Source organism: Dendrobates tinctorius, unplaced genomic scaffold (genome assembly GCF_039654945.1).
Source record: "Dendrobates tinctorius isolate UK_male_01 unplaced genomic scaffold, ASM3965494v1 ptg000025l, whole genome shotgun sequence".
In the NCBI taxonomy this organism is placed as follows: domain Eukaryota; kingdom Metazoa; phylum Chordata; class Amphibia; order Anura; family Dendrobatidae; genus Dendrobates; species Dendrobates tinctorius.
The window spans coordinates 23,376,726-23,385,518 of record NW_027361693.1 but is presented as its reverse complement, the minus strand read 5'-3'; the positions used below and the strand labels follow the sequence as shown (position 1 = coordinate 23,385,518).

Here is an 8,793-nt window from a genome sequence, read left to right as displayed (position 1 = left end):
CTGATTAACCCTTTACTCCCTGTGTGGAGTATTCCCAGGTTAATAAACTTGTTAATCCTTGCTATGCCTCCTGTCCATCACTGCATCCCGCAACCTGCTAACACTCCTAGCAGGAGATGTTCAGATTCTTTTTTCCGAAACCATGATAAAGATTTAGTCCACTGCTTCTTTATGGAGGGCGATCTTGTAGCATGCAACGACATCAACAGTTTTATAGAAGCTCTGAAGATAACTCATAATCCAAAGGAATGGAAGTTCTTCAATTTCCAGGTCATTGTGCAGTCCGCACGAAAGAAACTTATGACAACATAAAACATCTATTGAGGTGCCTGAACTATGACAACATTTGTGGCCCCTCTGTTGGAACTTAATGGTGGTTTACTTGGTATCCAGAGTGGATACACAAAGTATTGCTGCTTTCTGCGTGAGTGGGATAGTCGTGCAAGAGGATATCACTACAATAAAAGACACTAGCTTGTCCGATATTCACTTCAACCAGGAAGTAAAAATGTTGACCCGCATAAGATTTTGGACCACTATTGCTTATTAAGTTAGGCCTAATGAAGAGCTTTGTTAAGCCACTGAAGAAAAATGCAAAAGCATTCAAGCATCTCATTGATAAATTTCCGAAGTTTAGTGAAGCAAAGATAAGGAGAGGAATCTTTATTGGCCCTCAGATTTGTAAGTTTCTTCAAGATGAGGAGTTTCTCTGCTTATTGCAGGGCAAGGAAAAGGCTGCAAGGATAGCATTGGCATTAGTGGTAAATAATTTTTTGAAAGCTTAAGAGTAAATAGCTATGAAGAGTTGGTCAAAAATCTTTTCAAAATATTTAAGGATCTTCGCTGCAACATGTCTTTAAAGATTAATTTCTTACATTTTCATCTAGACATGGCTCCACCAGTGAGCGATGAGCGCGGTGAGAGATTTCTCCAAAATGTTATGACTATGGAGAAAAGATATCAAGGAATATGAAACTCATCAATGCTTGCAGATTTTTGTTAGACAACTGTAAGAGATGATCCAATGCAGAAGGACAAGAGAAAAACAGAAAGAATTGTCACTGAATGAGGACCAAATTATCTAGTGCAATTTCTGTAACTGTTTAATAATTCTCAATAGTGTTTAGATATGATTTAGTCAATTGATTTTTTGCGGTTTCTTCTAAATAAATATCAGAAAATTTGTATAAGAAAATATACTGCATTGACGCGTTTCAGGTGGCTACGCACCCTTAATCATGATTAAGCTGGAATTTTTTCTATTGCATCTATTAACAGCTTAGCCGTTTGATGTACATCACTTGACTGGTGCATATGCTGAATTTGGTGGTGCAGAGCTTCCTTAAATATGACACAGATATGTCAGAGCTGCTGCTGAAAGTGCGAGCCGTCTGTGTGCGCTATTGGCGTCATCACATTGATGCTTCTCGCCTGTTAGCTTTACTTCTGTCTTTTCGCTCACCGCCTAATATGTGACATACCCACAAGATGGAACTCCACCTTGCATATGCTGGAAAGATTGTGAGAGAAGCAGCACATGATAGTGGAGTTTAAGCTAAGCACACACAAGTGAGTTGCTCTGCAGAACACTGCTTCAAGACCAACGTATGGGCCTCCATTCAGGATATGTGTGCCATGTTGTGCTGCTTTGAGAACTCAACAAATGTGGCCAGCACTGATGATGCCATCATCACCATTAATATCCCACTTCTATGCCTCCTAACAAGACAAAACTTCAGACGATGATGGATAAGGTGATGGCACAGGAGGAAGAGGAGGAACAGGGACCATTCACACAATTATCAGGCTGTGATACAAATGAGACTAGTATGAGTGTGTGCCTGGGTTACAATAGGTATCACGTTTTCAGAATAGGTGATTATGGAAGTTTTGCTGCCCATATGCTACCATCTTCGAGTGTTATGCTATGATCATGAAGAGATAACTTTGTGACAAGCAACATACGGGGGAACTTTGAACAGTAACAAACAACCTTGAAGCATTGTGCTATTGTTAGAAGACATGCCACTGGCAAACAAATATTGGGCTGTAATCAGTAACAAACAACCTTGAAGCATTATGCTATTGTTAGAAAACAACCTATTGTGCAATGGCAAGATACTGATGATTTGACCTAAACATACTGCACAGATGTGATAGGGGAGGATGTGGAAGCTGTGTATAAAAAAAGGGGACCCTGTGCCAGCGAGGTAGGGACATTCCAGAAGGTATCGTGGATGCACGGTTTCTGTGATGATATGACCAGAGTATTTCCCTCTCGCTGACACTGTGGTCCCTCCAGTGGAGAAGTGATGTTACAATACTTGGTAATGTATAGTATTGATGCTTATTTCTCTATGTACTATAATTCATATTAATTGTGTGATTCACGTGAAATTAATTAACAAAACAGGGTAATATTATATCTGCCATTCCATAATTCAGCATTATCCTGATGTAATCTTAATAAATTGTTACATTATATTGTTTTACCATAAAACTGTATTCAGTGTGCCTAATTTGTATATTAGTGAGCATTACGTAAGTAAGTGAAAAAAAGGGAGAAAAGAGACACAGGATAACATGCACGCAACAGCAGAATGTCCATGTGAAAAAAGGCTTTTATTGACATACAATAGCCAGAGAGATCCAAGTGTACAATAAAAACAATTAAAAACCACAAATGAAATAAAAGTGGGCAGGTGGAGAACACATGCAGTATACAAAGGAAGAAATGTTTATATAAATAAGTGTTTCAAAAAAAAATGCATTCACAACAATGGCCTCTATCACCATATAATATGCATAAATTGTTTAGTATAAACATATGGACAATAAAGTCCGATCAGTCTAATAGTCACTTGTAGGTATGTAAACAATCCAAATGATTACCATGCAAGTCCATAGATGAGGGAAGGCAATTGCTGGATCACATGAAAATTACCTAAGCATACTCACACTGCCCACAGAACCCAACACGTGTCGCTGCTAACCTGCAGCTTCGTCAGGTTTCTTCCTTTGTATACTGCATGTGTTCTCCATCTGCCCACTATTTTTTCACTTGTGGTTTTTAATTGTTTTTATTGTACACTTGGATCTCTCTGGCTATTGTATGTCAATAAAAGCCTTTTTTCACATGGACATTCTGCTGTTGCGTGCATGTTATCCTGTGTCTCTTTTCTCCCTTTTTTTCATTTGATCTACTTGGCACAATGTTGCACCCAGTTATCATATTCATGTCATATTTTCCGTGGTGCCCACCTATATACATATATATCGTTACGTAAGTAAGGGCGTACCCGCCCTGTCACTTTGGCGTGGTAAAACAAAAATTGGCGTAGTCGGCAGAATTTTGAATATTTGGAAGGGTGCATTTGAGGGGTATATTGGACGAAGGTAAACGTTATGTAGTCAAATCCATAGAATAGATTGATTTTGCAAGTTTTTTTTTCCTTTGTTGGGCACCAATCCAGATCTTCATAATTCCAAAAGTATAAAAGTTTTTAAGAAAATTGTTTATAAGAAATAATCCTCATGTCCTAACTTATTTTAGAGTAAGAGAATAATTTGTTGGCACTAGGCCAACATTTTCAGCTTTCTTGCACAAAGTCTGAAAAAAAAAATGTTTAAGAAAGGGAAAAAGAAAGAGGATGGTTGTGTGGGGATCCCTGGCTTGACCAGGGCTCCATACAATACTATAGCACAGGAAATGCGTTTTTGTGGCAGAACCCTGGTAGAATGAGCTCAAAGGGTCAGCACCCACTGATGTTGTTGATGTACTCAGGGGTGTCCCCGCAAAAGCGGGTGATGTAGTGTCTTTCGGACGGCGTATGTGGATTTTACTCAGTGCGTACCAAGTTATGCATGAGCAAAATACGCATATGCAAAGAAAGTTGTCGGAAATGGAACAAAAAGTGATGGAAGTCGAGGGGCAAAAAGTGGTACTGGAATGCAGCACTAGATTGCTCCGTGATAAGCTAGAACATTATCAAAACATTGCAGAAAGGGCTGCTGTAAAGATAGCCCAAAATAAGTATAAAAAATGCAGAGGTAGAGTTAAGAAAGAAAAGGTGCATAAAAGTATTGCATCTGCCTCCGTAGCCTGCGATCCGAATCATTGGGATGGGGATGTGTGGGATACCATCTCCTCTGATGAGGACTGGGAATATTCCCCAGATCCTACTATTAATGCACCCAGTAGGATTACTGCGAAACCCATTAAAAAAAGATCTGAAAGGACAGAATATGAAATAACACAAGTCCAAGCACGGGATGATGGGGGAAATCCTCAATATGATGAGGATGGACAGCCCATCTGGGTAGAAGACGTAAAACCTCACATCCGTAGTCGAGTGACTGTGGAAGATTTTGCCCAAAATGAGATAGATGACATTTTAAAGCGCTTTGGACAACACAATGGGGAAAGTGATATAGCTTGGTTGGTTAGAATACATGATCAGGGAGGAAATGGAGTACAATTGGATGCGGGAGATGTAACAAAGTTTATCACTTTGTCCAAAGATCCCACCATAGTGAGACATATCAAAATTCACTTTTCAGAAGGGGAAAAAGGACCCCATAGTTTAGCGACTATTATCGCAGCAGCAATAATGGACAAATATGTTACCGAAGCAGACATACCCCTTATTGAAAAACCTTGGTTTACATTAAGGGATGGTGTCGATCGCCTGAAAGAAGAGGCGATGAGGGCAGCTATTGGAGTTTTAGCTATAGAAGAGGATTATCTTCAGCATCCTTTGACCGCCAGCATGAGAAGCCGGATTGTGAAAGCTGCTCCCCCAGCTTATAAGACTGTGGTGCTGACCTTAATGGTAGCACTCACAGGAGAGAGTTGTAGTACTGTTATTACACATATGAGAGAGTTGCAAGATATGGGGGATTGGGGATCCGTTAAACCAAATTTTAATGCCCCCAGTCAACCAGGCAACTCTAAACCTGTTAATCCTGATTGGTAGAATGCTTCTAATAATAATAATCCTTTGAAAAGCCCAAGGTTGTCTAGGAAAGAGATGTTTCAGGCTTTAATAAAGGCTGGGATATCCAAAGAGTCTATTGATGGGAAAGAAACTGGAGAATTGTGGAAACTATACAAAAAGAAGGTTCTTTCTGCCCAAAAAATTGATACAAAATGCCATCAATTCATGTTCCCCCAGCCACTAAATTGGTAGCTATGAAACAGTACAGGATCCCAGGGGGTCATAAAGAAATTGGAGAAACCATCAAAGAATTGGTGGGAGTAGGAGTAATGCGCCCTACAACCACTGCATGGAATAACCCAATTTGGCCAGTAAAAAAGAGTGATGGATCATGGAGAATGACAGTGGATTATCAGAAATTGAATAAGCACACTCCTCCTTTGATCGCTGCTGTTCCTGATACTATCACTATTGTTGAAAATATCCAAAGTCATGATGGTACTTGATATGCTGTAATAGATTTGGCCAATGCCTTTTTCGCTATTCCCATAGAGGAGAAGGCGCAAGATCAGTTCGCATTCACCTGGCTAGGGAGACAGTATACTTTCACTAGGTTGCCTCAGAGTTGGGTTCATAGTCCAACTATCTGTCACCGGATGGTGGCCGAACACTTGGATGAGTTCCCATTTCCTGCAGAAATGCAGTTTTCTCATTATATCGATGATATAATGATACAGGGAAAAGATGAGGAGTCAGTAAAAGATCAGCTGACCAAATTACTATCTCACATGAGATCCAAAGGGTGGGAGATTAATGATGCTAAGGTCCAAGGACCGGCTCAGTCTGTCAAGTTCCTGGGAATCCAACAAGGGTCATAGGGAAATTTTACCCAAAGCAAGGCAGAAAATAATCAATTTCCCTATTCCCAAGTCAAAACAAGAAACCCAATCATATATTGGTCTTTTCAGCTTCTGGAGACAGCATATCCCACATTTGGGGCAATTGATGGCTCCATTGTACAAGGTGACTCAGAAAAGGTATGAATTTGAATGGGGTGAGGAACAACAAAATGCTTTTGAAATGGCCAAAGAGGCCATTCAACAAGCTGTAGACTTGTGGCCCATTAAGGATGGGGACATTGAATTACATGTTTCCGTGCAACACCTGTATGCAAATTGGTCATTGTGGCAAAAACAAGGGGCAAAGAGAGTTCCCCTTGACTTTTGGAACCGTAAATTGCCGAATGCGGGAGAGAAATATACCCCATTCGAGCAACAGCTACTAGCGTGCTACTGTACGTTAGTGGATACTGAACAAATGACAGTAGGACATGTAGTTCTATTAAGACATCAGATACCCATAATGCAATGGGTATTTGCAAATCCTAAAACCCAAAGGGTAGGACATGCCCAAGAACAAAGTATCATTAAATGGAAATGGTATATTTCGGAAAGGGCAAAGAAAGGAGAAGGTGGGGTTGCTACCTTACATGAAAAAATTGCTGAAGTATCAGAGGATCCAGGAGTGAATCCTCTTCAAGCAGCTCAAATGGAGGAATCTCCAGTCAAATGGGGACAGAGCTATTCAGACTTGTCAGAAGATCAACAGAGGCAGGCCTGGTTCACGGATGGATCTGCCAGGTATGTCAATGGAAAAAGACAGTGGAAAAGTGAAGCATACAATCCAAAGTTAGAAAAACATATTACCATGGAGGGAGAAGGAAAGAGCAGTCACTATGCTGAGTTGTATGCTGTCTTTCTTGCCGTAAGTTTTGAGCAAGGAAATGAATGTCATTTGTACATGGATTCCTGGTCAGTGGCAAATGGATTAGCCACCTGGATGATGGGGTGGAAAAAACATAATTGACTGATCCATGGTAAAGAGGTGTTGGGCAAAGAGGTATGGCAAATCCTTGAACAACTAATTCAGAATACCAAAACAACTGTGTTTCATGTTGATGCACATGTACCTATTGACTCACTTGAAGGTCTGTTTAATTCCGAAGCAGATAAAGCAGCTGCAATACTCAAAACATCCACTGAAAGAGAAAAAGACAAAGAATCATGGTTACAAGGTACAGCTATTTGGGCACATCAGAAAAGTGGACACCTTGGAGAAAAAGCCACTTACAGGTGGGTCCAGGAGAGAGGTATTCCTTTGACCTATGATATAATAAAACAAGTCATATTGCAATGTCCAGTGTGTCCACATTCACAAAAACGAGAGGTACCGCACACAGTCATGGGCACATAGGAAGAGGACAGCTACCAGCTCAAATTTGGCAAATGGATTTCATTGGTCCCTTGTCAGAAAGTAGGGGGTGTAAATATGTTTGCATAGCTGTAGACACCTTCTCAGGACTGATGGTGGGGTTCCCTTGCAAAGCAGCCACTCAACGGAGCACACTTAGAACTTTGGAGATAATCACTCAATTCTATAGGACCCCACTACGAATACAAACTGACAATGGGTCACACTTTACAGGACAACAGGTTCGAGAATATGCTACACAGAATAACATTAGATGGGTATTTCATATGCCATACTATCCCCAAGCCGCTGGTTTGGTGGAAAGAATGAACGGATTATTAAAATCCATGCTGAAAAAATTAAATCAGGGATTTGATTCACAATATGGTCAATGGAGAGATAATCTAAGTGAAGCATTACTGATTATTAACAACAGACCAATCACTGACTCAATGACACCACTGATGAGAACGCCGACACCAAATCTCAGTATACATGAATCACACATGATAGATACCATCATGTATTGGACATTTGATGAGGGAGCAGTAGAACCAGAGAGATCTACCCCTTTGTCTGCTGGATTGGATCTTCATTCTACTAAGGTTGTGTTAATAACACCAGGTAAGGTGGGAGTCATTCCCACAGGTTTGGGATGTCAGATTCCAAAAGGACACTATGGGCAAATAGCTACAAGATCTAGTTTTGCCTTAAAAGGAGCAATGATGATGGGTGGAGTAATTGATGCAGATTATCAAGGTGAAATTAAGGTAATAATGATCAATGTGGGAGAAGAGCCTTTGATCATTGAAAAGAATCAGAGAATGACACAGATGCTGCTGATACCTGTATCTTTAGCCCAGGCTGGGGAGGGAAGCGCTCCTACTGAATTAGCCCTTAGAGGGGACAAGGGTTTTGGGTCCTCAAATATCATGAATTGTGGTGCCAAAATCTGGATCCAAAATGTTCAAGGACCGCCTTCTGATGCTGAGGTCATTGCAGTAGGGAAAGATCATACCCTATTAGTAATGAGACCGGGGGGTTGAGAAATGGGAGTATGTTCCCCAAGAAAAATGCTATTTGCGGGAATAATGCTTGTGTCTCTTGATTACAGGAGTAAAAACCAGTTTATGGAATCCTTGGTGCAGAGTTATTGGCCAATCTAGAAAATTAAGTATTAGATGTGGTGGCTATGGGTCCTGGTATTCCCTTTTGCGGATGCATGGAAGAATTTCTACAAGGAGGAGCCTATGGCCAATCGATTCTTAAAACATCATCAAGTGATTTTTGAGGCATTGAACAGCAGTCAACATACGGATTGCTGGATATGTACCCACTGTCTGGTAACAGCCACCAGTATTCCTTTTCTAGCTATCCCTGTGGCAATGGAGGATATTTTAACATGAAACTTGGAATTCTCGGTTATGGAACATAATCGTACCCATGCCTATTGTAGGATGGGTAAACCTTCCTTGGTGGCAAGGAAATATGAGCGGAACCAACAAAAACTTACAATACTTGGCGTTCAAAGGAGGATCATGGGTACCAAGAAATAAAGCAGGATTAACTAAATTGGGAACTGTACCCATGGACAACATACAAATAA

The 8,793-nt window shown here is 40.6% G+C and overlaps 1 pseudogene; it reads left to right on the top strand.

The window, feature by feature from the left end:
- Positions 1–5,149: 5,149 nt before the first annotated feature.
- Positions 5,150–8,233, top strand: LOC141084607 (uncharacterized; annotated as a pseudogene).
- The last annotated feature ends 560 nt before the right edge of the window (positions 8,234–8,793 follow it).